The sequence below is a fragment of the Hemiscyllium ocellatum genome, chromosome 2, assembly GCF_020745735.1.
Source record: "Hemiscyllium ocellatum isolate sHemOce1 chromosome 2, sHemOce1.pat.X.cur, whole genome shotgun sequence".
Classification (NCBI taxonomy): Eukaryota; Metazoa; Chordata; class Chondrichthyes; order Orectolobiformes; family Hemiscylliidae; genus Hemiscyllium; species Hemiscyllium ocellatum.
Window position 1 is genome coordinate 122,230,700 of NC_083402.1, and position 17,999 is coordinate 122,248,698.

The 17,999-nt window shown below is 42.0% G+C and overlaps 1 protein-coding gene across 1 annotated transcript in view; it reads left to right on the top strand.

The window, feature by feature from the left end:
- The first annotated feature begins 9,686 nt into the window (after positions 1–9,686).
- The window catches only part of LOC132828828 (amyloid-beta A4 precursor protein-binding family A member 1-like), a 202,319-nt gene continuing 194,006 nt past the window's right edge, over positions 9,687–17,999 (top strand). Inside the window, exon 1 of the mRNA XM_060846008.1 lies at positions 9,687–9,828. The gene's annotated coding sequence lies outside the window, so the exon portion shown is untranslated. The remainder of the gene's footprint in view (positions 9,829–17,999) is intronic.

Here is a 17,999-nt window from a genome sequence, read left to right on the forward strand (position 1 = left end):
TGTCCTTCATATCAGAAAAAAATGAAAGAAAGAACTGTGGATGCTGGAAATCTGATATAAAAACAAAAATTTCTGGAAAAACTCAGCAGTTCTGGCAGCATCTGTGGAGAGAAAGCAGAATTAACCATTTGTGTCCAGTGATCCTTCTTCAGAACATTAGTTTCTGGTAATGAAGAAGGGTTACATGACTTAAAATGGTGGCTCTGCTTTCTCTCCACAGATGCTGCCAGACCTGCTGAGTTTTTCCAAAGCAGAGCTACCATTTCAAGTCCTGTGACCCTTCTTAATGACCAGAAACTAATGTTCTGAAGAAGGACCACTGGACACAAACTGTTAACTCTGCTTTCTCTCCATAGATGCTGTCAGAACTGCTGAGTTTCTCCAGCAATTTCTGTTTTTGTTCCTTCATGTCAAATGTGTAAGCATCCTTGAGGCAGAGCTTGGGTGTCTTACCGGTCTTCTAGCTGCAGCTGTCTCACTAGGGCAGAATATCTTTGGATATGCGTTTTTCTCCTATCGTATCTTGACTCAACAAAGTTATCTCTGCTTAATGAGTGCTGACATTCTCAGGATTTCTCTGTTGAGGGCATTTTTGGAAAACAAACTATTCCTCATAGCCAGGCAATTAAAATGTTAAACAAATATTGAAATGACTGGAAACATGCAGATCCGATAGCATTTCTACTCAGGACAAAGCATTTTTTGGTATTCTTCAGTAGTCAAAAATCAAATGACAAACAACTGAATTCACAGGATCAAAGACAGTGAGGGAGTGATAGCTGTGTGACCATTGGATAAGTGAAACAGATCCTATTTGTCAAATAGTGGAAAGAAACTATACCAAACGGGCGGCACGGTGGCACAGTGGTTAGCACTGCTGCCTCACAGCGCCTGAAGACCCGGGTTCAATTCCCGACTCAGGCGACTGACTGTGTGGAGTTTGCACGTTCTCCCCGTGTCTGCGTGGGTTTCCTCCGGGTGCTCCGGTTTCCTCCCACAGTCCAAAGATGTGCGGGTCAGGTGAATTGGCCATGCTAAATTGCCCGTAGTGTTAGGTAAGGGGTAATGTAGGGGTATGGGTGGGTTTCGCTTCGGCGGGTCGGTGTGGACTTGTTGGGCCGAAGGGCCTGTTTCCACACTGTAAGTCTAATCTAATCAAACCAAAAGATCAGCTAAAGCAGGAAGAGGCGAAGGAAGAGATTTAAAAATTCAAAACCCAGAGTCCAGCTTTCAAAATATCTGATCGATATAATGGAGTTCATCAGTTTTGGAAACAGCAATCAATAGCTCAACAAGCAATGATATGATCTGATGTAAGGTCTCCAAATATTAATTTTTAAAAGCCATTTAAATGGAAATTTGTGCAAATGAGGGTCATTGCTGTTCACAGCTTTTTTTTGTTTCAATTGCAAAATAGAATCCAGATTTTGGTTGAAATGGAATCAGCTTATCTAAATATCTTTCACAAGAAACAAGGAGCAAGGGTAAAGGGACTGCCATCATTCTTGAGCAAGACGGTCTCTTGTATTCTGCATCCTGCTCACTCCTGCGAGTGGACCTCACATACTATATGATTTGACCTTCTTCTTTTTCTTCTTACATTAATTAAATCAATGTATGGATGAGAGAGTGAAGCCTAGGATGCTCATGCTATGCACCAGATATTCCATTGGCGCTGCCAGTGAATTCACTTGTCCTGAGAGACAGCAGATAGAATCAACATCTTACTGAAACTAGACTTAGACTTCATATCAATAATGCTTTGTTGACACAAAAATACATGAATGAAAAGTATGCAGTTTTCACAAGAAGAGTATATTTATCTGTGCAGAATTTTATGAAATACTATCATTGTGCAACTCATTATGTAACTTATGAGCACTTTCAGTAGTTGGACCCTTTGAAACTAAGTTGGTCCAGACTCCAGATACGCCAATAGTGGGCATTAAAGTTATGAAGTTTGGCAATAGGGGAAACATAGTTAATTTCACTTTGAGGGTGGGGAATCTGAAACTAGTTGACATGTATATAAAATGTTCATCAAGTTCGTAAGGAACTCAGGAGACATTCTTTAGATAGATAGTGGTGACAGTTTGGAATACATTGCCAGAAGGTCTGTTTAAGGAAAATTACAGAGATGTGTTTAAAGGGAAGCTAAGTAAAGATATGAGGGAGAAAGGAAGTTGCTTAGATGAAATGAACTATGGTTGGAGGAGGTTCATAAAGTGCACAAACAATTGCATAGACAGACTGGCCTACTTCTGTGTTTTAACTGATATGAAACTTTCAGATCAGAGTTGCTAATGGAAGTAGATTTGTACTTTGGCTTGGATAAAATGTGGTGCAGACAATGCTTACTCCAGGCAAAAAAGTTCTGAAATTCTTGCCTGCAGAGGAAGAATATAGTCAAGGACAAAGTTAAAAATCACACAACACCAGGTTATAGTCCAACAGGTTTATTTGGAAGCACTAGCTTTCAGAGCACTGCTCCTTGAGCGGAGCCCTTAAAACTCGTGCTTCCAAATAAACCTGTTGTACTGTAATTTGGCTTTGTGTGATTTTTAACTTTGTCTACCTCAGTCCAACACCGGCACCTCCAAGTCATAGTCAAGGACAGTATCCTTATCCAAAAGGGAGTGAAACAAAAAATAGGGAACTGTAGACCAAGTACTTAAAATTTCTCATCGGGAAATGTCAGAGTTTATATACAGGATGTAATAGCTGTTCATTTAGAAATACATGATAGAATCAAGCAGAATTAGACTGACTTCATGAAGAAGAAATCATCTCTGACAAATTCATTAGAATTCTTTGAGGACGTAACAAGCAGGATAGATAAGAGGGAATTAGATGTGGTAATATATTTGGAGTTCTAAAAAGTCATTTGACAAAGCACCACACACAAGGCTGTTAATTATATAGTAGCCCATGATATTGAAGGTGGTATATTACCTTGGATCGAGGATTTGCTATCTGATTAAAGACAGGAGTGGGTGCATTTTCAGGATTGCAACTCGTGACTAATGGAATGCATTGGGATCAGTGCTACAGCCACAATTACTTGCAATATGCGTTAATGACTTGGCTGAGGAAAGTGAATGTACTCTTGTCATGTTTACAGATGATATAAAAATAGGTGAGATGGCAAGTTGTGAGGAAGACACAAAAAGGGATATAAACAGATTAAGTGATTGGGCAAAAAAACTTGGGAGATGGAATATAATGTGGGAAACTATGAGCTTATGAACTTTGGCAGGAAGAATGAATAAGCTAAATATTATTCAAATGGAAAAAGAAAGCAGGAAGCTACAGCACAGAGGCATTTGGGAGCCCTTGTGCATAAATCACAAAAAGTTAATATACAAGTTCAGTAGGTCATTGGGCAGGCAAACAGAATGTTAGTGTTTATTTCAAAAGGAATGGAACATAAAAATACTGAAGTTTTGCTAAAACTATATAAGACACCAGTCAGACCACATCTAGAATATTGTGTACAGTTTTGGATCCTTTATCTAAGGAAAGAAATACTAGCATTGGAGGCAGTCCAGAGAAGGTTCACTAGATTGATTCCAGGGAAGGAAGGATCTTCTTATGATGAGAGGTTGAGTAGATTGGAGTTTAATGGAATGAAACACAACCATTTTGAAACAGATATGATTCTTTGCAGATTTGAAGAGAGCTTGGTTCCCCTTGTGACAGAATCTAGAACCAGAGGGAATGATCGCAGAATGTGGGAATGTCCATTTAAGACTGAGATGAGGAGGATTTTTTTCTCTCTCCGAAGGTAGTGGATCTGTGGAATTCTTTATTGCGGAATGCTGTGGAGGTTGGATCATCAAGTATATTCAAGGCTGAGATAGATAGATAGGTTTTAAATCAGTAAGGATATCAAGAGTTATAAGGAAAAGGCAAGAAAATGGAGATGAGGATTATCAGATCAACCATGATCTCACTGAAAGGTGAAGAAGACTCAATGAGCTGAATGGCCTTTTTCTCCTCCGGTGTCTGTGAAATTTTATACCATAGAAAGTGATTGAGGACAAGACTATATGTGTTTTCAAGAAGGAGTTAGATATAGCTCTTGTGGCTAAAGGGATCAAGAGATAGGGTGGAAGGGCTGGATGAGGGTCTGGAACTCCATGATCGGCAATGGTCATATTGAACGGTGAGCAGGCTTGCGGTGTCGAACGGCACACTCCTGCATCTACTGTCTGTGTAGCTATGTGTCTTATGGTCATTATCTGGGTTGTGAGAGGGATGAGGGAGGTGGCTATGGGTTTACAGATGTGTTGAAAATGATTTGATTGGTATAGTAGATATTCCAGTAGAGCTTGGGGATATTTACTCTTTATTGTAATTGTGACGCAGAGATTGAGGTAAGCAGCAAGAATTAAAGATTTGGGGGATTTCTGATCTAAGTACCCTTGAAAAAGAGGAATTGTAAAACCAATAATAAATCAATGCCCTGACCCTATAATATAACATACACTAAACTGAAACAGGCTATTCAACCCAACTTATCTGTGATGGTGTTTAGGCTCCATATAGACCTCATCCACCTCGACATTATCTCACACTAGCAGCATTTCCTTCTCCTCCTTTCTCCCTCACATACATATTTAATTTCCCCTTAAATGTATCTGTGTTATTCACTTCATTCTTCCATGTGATTCAAGGCAGAGATCAAGACTGAATTTTCAAGATTGTTAGATTCTAGAAGAGACAAAATATATGGGGATCGGGCAGGAAAGTGGACTTAAGACAAAAGATTAGTTATGTTCATATTGAATGATGGACTCTATGATCTGACTTTGCTTTTGTTTCTTACGTTCCTGTCCTCATTCTCACCACATTCCGAATAAAGAAGTTTATTCTGAATTTCCTAAACTGACGGTATGGTGATTAGCACTGCTGTCTCACAGCGCCAGGAACCCAGGTTCAATTCAAGCCTCAGGCGACTGTGTGCAGTTTGCACATTCTCCCTGTGTCTGCGTGGGTTTCCTCCGGGTGCTCCGGTTTCCTCCCACAATCCAAAGATGTACAAGTCAGATGGATTGGCCATGCTAAATTGCCCGTAGTGTCTGGGTAGGTTACGCTTTGGAAGGTCAGTGTGGACTGGTGGGGACAAATGGCCTGTTTCCAGACTGTAAAGAAACTAATCTAATTACCATCTTAAATTTATGAACTCTACTTTTGGACACCAACCGCAGAAACATTTCACAGAAACCTCTATCACTTATGGGTTTTTAAATTGGGCAGTGGATTTGCTGTCTTGTAGGAAATACTCAAGGCTTTTAACTTTCTTATATTTTCTATGTTCAGCATTCTCCAGTATGCACAGTAGCTGAGAGACCAGATGTCTTTTGGATTTATAGATTAACTGCACAAATTCTCTAATTCAATCTGGTTGTAGGATTTTACCATGAAACAGGCTTCTTAACCATGTCAATCTCAATTAATTCTGTGGCAGTCTGCCACTGTTTCAGTGCATTGTATCATGAGCCCAGTTGGTACCTAAACCTCAGGAGATGCTGTATTGACAAAAGGAAAAGGATTTAAGGTTTTGATGGAGTGGAAAGAGAGTTTCTTCTTGTGGGGAAAAGCGTAAGTAGGGGTCACCCAGGCAAGACAATCATCAAGGCATCCAGTAAAGAATTCATGATACATCTTCAGTCAAAGAGCGGAATGAATGTGGAACTCAATAACAGGGATTGTTAAAGAAAATAGTATAGACGCATTTAGGAGGAAGCTGGACAGTCATATGAGGAAGAAGAGGCTAGAGGTCATCTGGATAGATATAGATGAGGTAAAATGGGAGGAAGCTGGAGTGGGAGGAAAAAAATCACTGGAACAGATTAGTTGTGTCAAATAGCCTGTTTCTGAACCTTCCAAACTGTGTAATTTTATGTATGCAATCATTCACAAACACAAAATAGTAGAAGTTGATATTTCTTATGTGATATCAGAAGTAGGTGGCATGAGTTTTGTCAAGTGATGGATAATAATTCATATTGTGTCTTTAACACAGTAATCTGTCCAAAGGTGATCCACAGAGTGTATTTCAAAATTTGACACTGAGCTGCACAAGAAACATTAGGGCAGGAGACAGAAACAATCAAAGACTTAGTTTCAAAAGAGGGGAAACAGATGGAGACAGAGACTCAGGGGTGGAATTCCAGAGCTTAAGGCCTCACCACTTGAAGCCACAACTGCCCGATTACAAAAAACAGGTATTATCATTTTTTTAAATGTGGCTTTATTTCTCTCCATTTCTACTTTTCCATTTAACCTATGTACATAGATTCCACTTGTGTCAGTTGATGTTTTCAGGATCATAACATAATTTTAAAATTCCAACTGCTTCAGATGAGAAACACATGGACAACAAAACAGCAAGAAAGCAATTACAAAACAATGTATTTTCACTTTCTTCAGGAAATACTTTGAATTAAACAAATATGCTCATTCCCTGCTTTAGAATGTTTTGTATCAGAAGCAAATGATTTCTGTACATTTAAGTAAGAGACAAGCACACATCACAGATTGCTGAGCAGTTCCATTCATTAAAAAGGTTAAAATTAACATAATGCACTAACCTAACCAAATTACAGCCCTTTTGATGGCGGTTCTGCAGCAGTTATTTCCCTGTGGACACAGAAGGTAGTTTCTCTTTAGGATCCCTGACATCAGGGTGTGTTGGTACTGAAGAATGGAGAAACAGCAGCTGCTACTGCAGAGCTGAGAGACATCACTCACTATAAACACATTAACCCAGAGAGATGGAAAACAGTGAAGCAGCTGCAATCCAATGCTTACTTCAAATCTGTACGGCCATGCGAAAAAATAAATTCCTTGCATTTTGTATTGCATGTTTAATACAAGTGATAAATTCATCAGTTATTTTCCTTTATTTTTAAACATTTTACCCAAAAGTATATACCTCTGTATTTTGTGAAATTTTCCAGAATGTAGAAATTGCTACCACAAGGAGTGATTGAAATGAATAGCGTAGATGAATTGAAGCAGACTAAAACAGAAATTGTTGGTTAAAAAAAACTCAGCAGGTCTGACAACCTGCAAAGTTAACATTTTGGGTCCAGTGACCCTTCCTCAGAACTAGTTGAGTTCTCCCTGCTGAGTTTTTTTCCGGTAATTTCTGGTTTTCTTATTGATTTCCAGGATTTTTTGTTTTTGTTTTGCATTTAAAGAGGAGCTGGATGAAGAACTGAGGGAAAAAAGACTATGGGGATATTCTGACAAGGTGAGATGAAAAAGGAATGAATAAAGATCCATGTGGAGCATTAACACCAGCATGGACACGTTGGGCTGACTGGCCTGTTTTTGTGCAATAAGTTATGTGAAACAACAATTGTAGGGATGAAGCACAAGGTTCTCTTTATGCCTATATATTCTATAGTGTAGTAGTCATCACATTCGCTGAATGCGCAAAACATCCCCTGTTCACAATCAGACAGAATCATCAAGCTAACTTGGGGCTCAGTTAGCTGGACAGGGTTTCACAATAGTGGAAGTGGGTGCTGCAGATGCTGGAGATCAGAGTCAAGATTAAAGTGGTGCTGGAAAAGCACAGCAGGTCAGGTAGCATCCAAGGAGCAGGAAATCAACGCTTCGGGCAAAAGCCCTTCATCATTCCCGAGCTGGTTTCACAAGACAGAGTGACACTAACAGTGTGTGTTCAATTCCCCTAGCAGTTGAGGTTACCATGAAGGACTCTTTTTCAACCTCTCCTCTTGCCTGATGGTAAATCACCTCCAGACGTTTCTCTCTGGTGAGAGAGTGGGACGATGGCAGCGTTACTTTTGTATCAGAGTTGCTAAAGACTGTCAACATATCCCATTTCCCATGCAGACTCTGTAGCTACTATTTATTGTTAGTTCCTTTACCAGCCAAGTTAATAAACACATTTTGTCCAATTGATAAGTATTTTATCTCTGCTCTGTCTTTAAATACATGTAATTCCTTGGCTTTGAAGCTCAGCAACATCCTGAGGTGGTGAAAGGTGCTGAGGAAATGAAAGTCTTGATTTTCTTTCCTCTTTGATCCATATGCAAAAGCTGTTTTCCAATTTTAACAAAATCCCTGTGGCCATTTGGGAATCTATCAACAATCTTGGATTGTGCTCAAGGAAAAGTTGCACAGACCTTAAAACCCTTACAATGAGCTAGGAACTGCAGACAGGGAGGAGAGAGCAGGAAACTGCAAATATTATTTCTCCACCCAGTTTCTGAGCATGTTTCGATGGGGTTCCACAAGCCTAAATCTCTCTGTGTGATATAAAAGGCAGAACTGGACCCCATGCTGGCATTAAACATGTAATATTACCATGTTAAGCCCCTATCATCAGGAAAGTTGCAAGACCTGAAAGGTGAGTTCAGTATCAAGTGTTGAGTGATGGATAGAGGATAGAGATGGACACTCAGTGTGGGAGTGACCCCTGGGTGTGACAATGACACATGAACTTTGGACATTGACTCCTAGGTGACATCTGGGATAAGTGGAGAGTTATACCTGAGTGCTGGAGTGATCCCTGGGGACTGCAGTGTGAAAAGGACCACTGGGGAATGGAGAATTAGTCCTGCGTGTCGGAGTAATCCATGGGGAATGAAGAATCACTCGAGTGTTGGATGATCCCTGGAAGTGAAAGTGAAGACTGGGGCATGGAGAGTGAATCTGAATGTGACAGTGAGAGTGACCTGGGGATGGAGAATGATCCCTGGCTGTCAGAGTGAAAATGTGTAGGGTGCAGAGTGACCCCGGGTGACAGAGTGACCATGGGATGTGGTGGAGACTGATCCCTGGGGGTGGTGTGGAGAGTGACCTCTGGGTGACGGAGTGACCATGGGATGCGGTGGAGACTGATCCCTAGGGGTGAAGGTGTGGAGAGTGACCCCTGGGTGACAGAGTGACCATGGAATGTGGTGGAGACTGATCCCTGGGGGTGAGGGTGACCACAGGGGATATGGAGAGTGATCCCTGGGTGATAGAGTGACCATGGGATGTGGAGGAGACTGATCCCTGGGGTGAAGGTGTGGAGAGTGACCTCTGGGTGACAGAGTGACCATGGGATGTGGTGGAGAATTACCCCTGGGGGTGAAGGTGTGGAGAGTGACCTCTGGGCGACAGAGTGACCATGGGATGTGATGGAGACTGATCCCTGGGGGTGAAGGTGTGGAGAGTGACCCCTGGGTGACAGAGTGACCAGGGGATGTGGTGGAGAATTACCCCTGGGGGTGAAGGTGTGGAGAGTGACCCCTGGATGACAGAGTGACCATGGAATGTGGTGGAGACTGATCCCTGGGGGTGAAGGTGTGGAGAGTGACCCCTGGGTGACAGAGTGACCAGGGGATGTGGTGGAGAATTACCCCTGGGGGTGAAGGTGTGAAGAGTGACCTCTGGGTGACAAAGTGACCATGGGATATGGTGGAGAATTACCCCTGTGGGTGAGGGTGACCACAGGGGACAGGGAGAGTGACCCCTGGCTTTGGAGCAAACATCTCAAACACTCCTGAGTCCGGGCCTGCGCAGTAGCCCCTTGCCGGGCCCGGCTTTCACGCATGCGTCTTGAATGCGGGTTGGCGGTGAGCCGCCGGCCGCCGGCCCTCATGCGCAGGCGCACTTCCCCCTGCAGCGTCTTCGCGCACCAGGGCCACTTCCTGTCTGAGTCCCTCTGAAAATCTGAGTGTGTCTCTGCAAGAACCACAGGGAGGATCAGCTGGCAACTAGAGAGCTTTAAACAATTGCAAGAAAACGGGCAAAGTGCGCGCAATGCAATCACCTCCAGATCTTGAGGGGCTTTAGGAATCACAGGTATGTAGCAGCAGGCTTCTGGCTCTCATTTCCCTTTTTTTGTGCTAAACGCTTTTAGTCATTTGCAGAGTATTTTGCGACAGATGTAAAAAAAGGTGGGAGAAAGGATGCAGAAATCCCCTACACACTTTCGTGCAAGAAAATAAACACATCAAAAAAACAGCACGTTTAAAGCAGAGTAATTCAAGCGTATTTTTAACTTAGATATCATGCATATGATCCTCCAATCTGAATTGTGCATTGACTGGAACAACCTAGAGATGGTCCATCTTATTGTGAAGATGCTGTTCTCGCCCATCAGTTTACTGAGGATCATGCTGCAGTAATGCTTTGTTGTGTTGATATGGCATCTTTCCTGAGAATGTACAGTAGCAAGGTTATGGCAGACTACAAACAGAAATCCTTTTTAAGATCTTGTTTTTGCCTTTCATTTGTTGGTGTGCTTACATGTGTATGATATGGGGAGGTGGGGAAAGAAAACCTATGTTGCATCGTCTTAACCCAGAGAGTGATGAATCTATCTTACATTAACAAGATTTCATACATGATCCCATTTATGCCAACCTGTAAGCTCACTGTGAATTCTCCCAAGATCAGGCGGGAACAAATCCTCTGTTTTTAAAGGCTAACATGGTTACAGTATTTGATTTGAAAATTGTAATTATTTCAGCAGCAATGATAACCAACGGTAACTAGATCATGATGATCTAGAAAACATCTCTGTACATTTTTAGCAAACATAATAGCCATTGTTGCTGTTTTACTGGAATGCCAGTTTTACGTTTCACATAACTCTACATAGGTTAAAAAATAATACTATATCTAGTTCAGAAGAGAGAAAGTGTTTAAATTCTACAGCTTTTACACAACACCATGTGTTGTATTTAATTTTGACAAGTGTTTGAAGGACATTTCATTCAGTTTCTTTTATTTGCCAATAATAACTTGAATGAGTCAAAAAGATAAAAGATTTGGTTAAGTAATATCCACTGAATGAATGATAAAACCCATAGGAGTATAAGATTAAAAACTGATTAATTGACCTGTGCGAGATAAACAGCAGACTTGAAATTTTAAACCTCACTCTTTTGCGAATAGGTAGTTCCAGTCATTCAATGGATGTTTGATTTTGAGGAATGACTTCTTCAGTATCGTGCTGCCTCTTGTTGATATCTGCAGATGTGGGTCGGCTTTCAGATGTATGCTTACAATATCCAGCTCTCCCCCCTCTGTCTTGACTGCTTCACTGTCTGTGATGTTAAATACTTTGTTCAATATCCAGACTTGCAGAGCCATGCTTCGGTGAAATACTGAGAAGACTGAAAATACCACAAATTCTGCTGCCTCACCATCAATTCTGCCCCTTCTCCAGTAAAGGCCTGAGGTTGAATTAAGCTGTTAGCAGCTTTGCTGTTATATTTGATTCTGAGCTGAGTTTCTGACCACATGTCCTGTGCATCGTGAAGGCTGCTTGCTTGCATGTGGTCAGCTATTCTGACCCCATTTCAGTCTGGCTGTTGCTGAAGCCCTTGTTCCTATCTTTGCCATCTTCATACTCAACTATTTTATTGCTCTCCGATTTTCTGTGTTATGTAAATGTAAGCTTTGCGGGCCATGTCCTAACTCTCACTAAAAGTCTCTCGCCCTTCTGCTTGCTGAGCAACCTTGGCTCACTGGCCTCCAGAGCCTCCGATTACAGTGTATCATCCTGGTGTTCAAGTAACCTCATGTTTTTGCCCATTCTGTGTCTGTAACCTCCTCCAGTTTAGCAATCCCTTGCTATGTGCATCCTAACTCTCACCAAACTCTGTTCACCCATCACTGAACTGCTGTGAACTGGGAGGAGGCCATTCAGCCCTTCGACCCAGTTGTACCATTCGCTCAGATCATGTTTGAGCATCTACTTCAAGTTAATCATCATGTTCAAACTCTTTATCCCTTAATTCTCTTATTACTCAGAGTTCATGCTTAAACAACACCTTTAATTTTAAAATTCTCATCCTTCTTTTCCTTTCTCTCCATAACCTCACCCCTCTGTGTCTCTGTAATCTCCTCCAGCCCTATACACCTGTGAAAAATCCACACTCCTCCAATTCTGGGTTCTTGAACAGCCCCAGTTCTAATTGTTCCACTGTTGGTAACTGTGACATCAAATGAAGGGAATTCCAACAGTCTGGAATTCCCTCCATAAATATCTCTACCTCTGTCTCTCCTCCTTCGTGGTGTTCTCCACTGCTGGCAGAGTACAGTCATCTAAAGCCAGATGTGCTGAATTCATGACCCATCTGGAGTTTCTCCTGAAATCACATCATTGCTGATCCCAGACTTTAAGCAACACGATTCACTTTGTGTTACCTAGCAAGGGCTAAATGCACATAAGAAATTGCAAAGGCTGTGGGACCTGACAACATTTCAGTTTTAATAAGGCAGGCTTGTGTTCCAGAAATAGCTGCTTTTCTAGCCAAGCTGTTTCAATATAGTCCAACACCAACATCTACTCAACAATGTGGGAAATCACCATGGTTCATGAAAGGCAGCACAGATCTAACTTAGCCAGTTCCTGTGGCCCTATCAGTTGTCTTTCGATCACCAGCAAGGAAATGGAAAATTTAATTGATTGTACTATCAAGCAGTACAGCCTCACTTAGCTTAGGTTCTGTCAGGGCCACTCAAGTTTGATCCAGTCTGACCTCCTCATAGCCTTGATTCAAACATGGACAAAAGAGCTGAATTCCAGAGGTGAGGTGAGAATGACTGTCCTTGACAGTGACTTTGTGAGAGTGATGTTGCCGAGGGTGGCATTAAGGACCCCAAGCAAAACTGGAATGCGTGAGTATCGGAGCACTCACTCCTCTTGTTGGAGTCATACTGGCACATAGGAAGATGGTTGTGGTTTTTGGAAGTCAGTCATCTCAGCTCCAGAACATCTCAGCAGAAGTTCCTTAGGGTAGTGTCCTAGGCTCAACCATCTTCAGCTGTTTCAGCAATGATCCTCCATCCATCACAAGGCCAGCGGTGATGATTGTGCAATCATCAGTACCATTTATAATTCCTCAGATGTTGAAGTCGTCCCTGTGTCCATATGCAGCATGACCTGGACATGATTCAGGTTTAGGATGATAAATTGCAAGTTACATATTTGCCTTGCAAAGTCAATGGCAGTACATTGCCGAATCCCCTACTAATAACATCCTGGGGATTGCCATTGATCAGAAACTGAATTGGAACGGCCATATAAAAACAGAGCAGGCCAGGGGCTTGTTATTCTTTGATAAATAACTGACATCCTGATCCTCCAAAATCTGTTCACCAGCTACAAAGAATGCATCACATCCCATGGGAGATAACAAAAATTTCTGTTATTTGTTCAGTGTCGCATTTAATTTGATAACGCTGTCATGAATGTCCTAGGATGTTTACTACCTTAAGGATGCTGAGCAACATGGGCAAGTTCCTGAATTGATTTGTTGATGGTATGAATTAAAACATGCAAATAAGAAGATAGAAAAGCTTTAAAATTAATTGCCTTTTGTACTTGGTGTGGAATTCTATTAATCAATCTCATTTGTATTCTGTCAGCTGTGTCTGAAACCAGTAATACCAGTGTGTTGTTCACCAAGTCAAATTATCCCTTCACCGCATGACATTATTATTATGTAGCATGGTGCTGTCGCACAGGAGGAGGCTATTTGGCCCGTCAAACTTGTACAAATGTTTTTCTCCATATGAGCCTTCTAGTCTAATTTCACTGTCCTGCCTGCTTTCTGTCATTTTCATTACTTTTCAGGCATCTGAGTCTAATAGCATTTATTTTGGATGTGTTGCCATGGGGAATATATAAGAAATAGGAGCAGGAAAAGTTGTTCCACTCTAGAGCTTGCTCCATCATTCAATAAGATCATTGCTGATTGAGGCCTTAACTCAATTGTCCTTTCTGACATTCAAAATTCTGGACTCCGCTGAGGGTGAAAAATCTGTCTAACTCAACTCTGAGTGTATTCTATGACCCAGCCTCCAATGCCCACTGTGATGGAGAACTTCTACAATAAATGATCCATTGAGAGAAGAAATGCCTCCTTAGCTGTCTTAAACTTGAGACCCCTTGTAAACTGTGGCCCTTAGTTCAAGATTCCCCCACAATGAGAAACGTCCACCCATCATATATCTTCTCAGAATCTTAACTTTCAATAAGGTCACCTCTCATTCTTCTCAACTTCAATGGGGATTGGCCAAACTTTTTCGACTTTTCCTCAGAACTGGACCTTCTTATCTAGTGCACCTTCTTTGAACCACCTCCGGTGCGAATAAATTTCTCTTTATGTCGAGTCATAGAGATGTACAGCACTGACGAAGACCCATGTTGGCCATTTGGCCGAAATTAATCTAGTCCCATTTGGCCAACTGCTGTCTAAACTCTTCCTATTCGTGTATCCATCCAGCTGCCTTTTAAATGTTGTAGTTGTACCTGCTCCCATCACTGGAGTATTGTGCACAGTTTTGGTCCCTTTATTTGAAGATAGATGTAGAGACATTGGAGGCAGTTCAGAGGAGGTTCATTAGATTGATCCCAGAGATGAGGAGTTTGTTGTATGAAGAGATATTGTACAGATTAGGCTAAACTCTATGGAATTTAGAACAATGAGGGGGGGGAATCAAGTTGAGGTTTTCAAGATGACAAAGGGTGTGGATAAAATAGACATGGAGCGGATGCTTCCCCCTGTGGGACATTCTCAGGCGAGAGATCACAGTCTTTGGATAAAGGGTAGCAAATTTAAAACAACTGAGGAGCAACTACTTCTCCCAAAGGGTTGTAAATCTGTGGAATTTGCTACCCTAAAGTACAGTGGATGCTGGGAGAGTGAGTATATTTAAGGAGGAGTTGGACAGACGTTTAGTTGGTAATGGGTTGAAGGGATATGGACAGAAGGCAGTTAAAAAGAGGGTGAGGAACATATCAGCCATGATTGAATTGGAGAGCAGACTTGATGGGCCGATTGGCCTATTCTGCTCCGATATCTTATGAACTTCCTCTGGCAGCTCATTCCATACACATCTCCCTATGCGTGAAAAATTTGTGCCCTAGGTCCCTTCTAAATCTTTCTCCTCACAACTTAAACCTGTGCCCTATAGTTTTAGATTCCCTTAGCCTGAGGAAAAAACCTTAACTATTCACCCTATCCATGACCCAAATGATTTTATAAACCTTTATAATGTCACCCCTCAGCCTCTGATGCTCCAAGGAACATAGCCCGAGCCTATTCAGCCTCTTCCCTCTAGCTCAAACCGCCCAACCCTGGCAACATCCGAACCAAAACTCTCCACGGTACATTCTGTGTCCAATGACCTCGGTACCAGATTTTTTAGAACACCTTTTTAATTCTCTTTCTGTAATCACCTTCAGCTCACCATCTCTCTGAGATTTCTGAACTCATTCCAATCTGACGCCTTGTATATCCCAAATTTGAATAGATTCACCATTGGTGGCCATGCCTTCAGCTGGCAAGGACCGGTACTCTTGAATTCCTTACTTAAATGTGTCTGCCATTCTCTTTTTCTCTCCCTCTCTTCTCCATTATAATCCTTCTTTTAGACTGCCACTTAAAATGACCATTTTGTCCAAATTTCTCGTCACCTGCCCTTATGTGGTTTGGTGTTAAATTTTACGGTAACACTTTTTTGCTGAATGCAGTTGGAATGTTTTATTGTCTCAAAGTCATTACACGAGCCCAGATTGTTGTGGCGAAGAGCATGCTTTTCCCTTATGTTTTTTATTCCATGTTTTGTAACTTCTTGTGCCTGCTGTCTTTGGCCTTCATGATTCAGCCCAAAATTCAGCTCTTCTTGAACATTTGACCAATCTGAGAGTGAGACATCCCGGTTTGTACCACACAGTACAGTACATTGATAATGTTGCTGTTGCAGGAAGGCCTGGGTCCATGTTTTACTGGAAAAATTGCCCGGTGACGGGCAATTCAGAGCTGGGAAATTTGGAAATTGTCCTGATCTGAGAAAGGAATATTTGAAATTTGGCAAGCTCGTTTGCAAATGAGAGGGCAAACAAAGTTGAAAGTAGACTGCAGCAGGAATCCTTCACAAAATGACGGATTTTAATGTTTTCTTGCTCTTGCCCAATTGACTAATCTTTGCTGACACTAAAGTGTGCATTTTTCAATTGGAAACATGCTATGAAAATAACAAACTTTGTGGCCTTCTAACCGCCCTGTTCTTTATCTAGACAGCCAAATCTGTAAAGATATTAATCATACTGTGCTGTTGGCTGGGACATGTAGTCTATAAATCTAGTTTGTAGATCCATATTCTTTTGGTGAGGAGATTGCACTATCTGCTCTGGAAAGTTGCGGGCAGCCTCCTGTCACCCCTCGAGGCTAACCCTGCAGAGGTAATTGTGTGCTGTTTGTATCTGATCGAATGTGCTATAGCTCATTGGGATAGGCTCTGACAGCTGAATTAAATTACATAGAATTACAACATTGAAACCAGCAATTCAGCCCAATTGGTCTTTCCAGTGTAAATGCTCCACATGAGCTTCCTCTCACCCTCCTTCACCTCGCCCTGACAATATATTCTTCTAGTCATTTCATTTATCGAGCTTCCCCCTAAATTCATCAATGGTATTAACTTCAGGCACTCCCTGTGGTTGTGAGTTCCGTATTTTCACCACTCCGTGGGTAGGGAGGTTTCTGCTGAATTCCCCATTGGATTAGTTAGTGACTTATGTAGATTTAGTTTTGGACTTGCCCATAGGTGGAAACGTTTTCTGTATGTCTCTTCTGTCAAACCCTGTCATGGTTTTAAAGATCTTTCAGACAAGGCTATTTGTTATAGCTTTTCTAGGGAAGGTCAGACTTGATCAGGTTTTCCTGATGGGGTTTACCTCTCAGTTTGGGTACCATCCACGAAACAACTCTTGGACCTTCTCCTGTGCTTGTGTCATTTTTTTGTAATACAGTGAGCCAAGATTTTAACTTCCCAAGTGGGTATCACACACCGTTAATTTTCTTTTATTCCTGGCTGCCTCTGCTCTCAGTAGGCAGTGACAAACCCTTGAGCAGAAGGTGTGATCATAAAATCATAGAGATGTACAGCACGGAAACAGACCCTTCGGTTCAACCTGTCCATGCCAACCAGATATCTCAAACCAATCTAGTCTCACCTGCCAGCACCCGGCCTATATCCCTCCAAACCCTTCCTATTCATATACCCATCCAGATGCCTTTGAAATGTTGCAATTGTACCAGCCTCCACCACTTCCTCTGGTGGCTCATTCTATACATGTACCACCCTCTGCTTGAAAAAGTTGCCCCTTAGGTCTCTTTTATATCTTTTCCCTCTCACCCTAAACTTATGCCCTCTAGTTCTGGATTCCCCCCACTCCAGGGAAGAGACTTCGTCTATTTACCCTATCCATGCCCCTCATAATTTTGTAAACCTCTATAAGGTCACCCCTCAGCCTCCAAAGCTCCAGGGAAGACAGCCCGAGCCTATTCAACCTCTCCTTATAGCTCAAATCCTCCAACCCTTGCAATGTCCTTATAACTCTTTTCTGAACCCTTTTAAGTTTCACAAACCCTTCTGATATGAAGGAGCCCAGAATTACTCGCAATATTCCAAAAGTGGCCATCAACCAAGATCTTTTTGAATGGCGGAGCAGGCTTGAGGAGCTGAGTGGCTGCCTCCTGCTCTGGATTTGCATTTTCAGAACCCCCCACACGCACATCACAAGTCATGTGATGTTGCTGAAATATGATTTCCTTACATAAACCTGTGTTTTGGTTCATAGAACATAAGAGCATGACTAGGCCATCCAACCTTTTGAGCCTACTCAAATGGCTGATCATCCAACTGAGTGAAAGTTCCTGCTTTCACCCCATACCCTTTGATCCCTGTAACCCTAAGAACTATACGTATCTCCTTGAAAACCATGCAGTATTGATATTTCCTGGAGAATGTGAGGTCTGCAGATGCTGGAGATCAGAGCTGAAAATGTGTTGCTGGAAAAGCGCAGCACGTCAGGCAGCATGCAAGGAACAGGAAATTCGACGTTTCGGGCATAAGCCCTTCTTCAGGAATGAGGAAAGTGTGTCCAGCAGGCTAAGATAAAAGGTAGGGAGGAGGGACTTGGGGGGTGGGCGATGGAGATGTGATAGGTG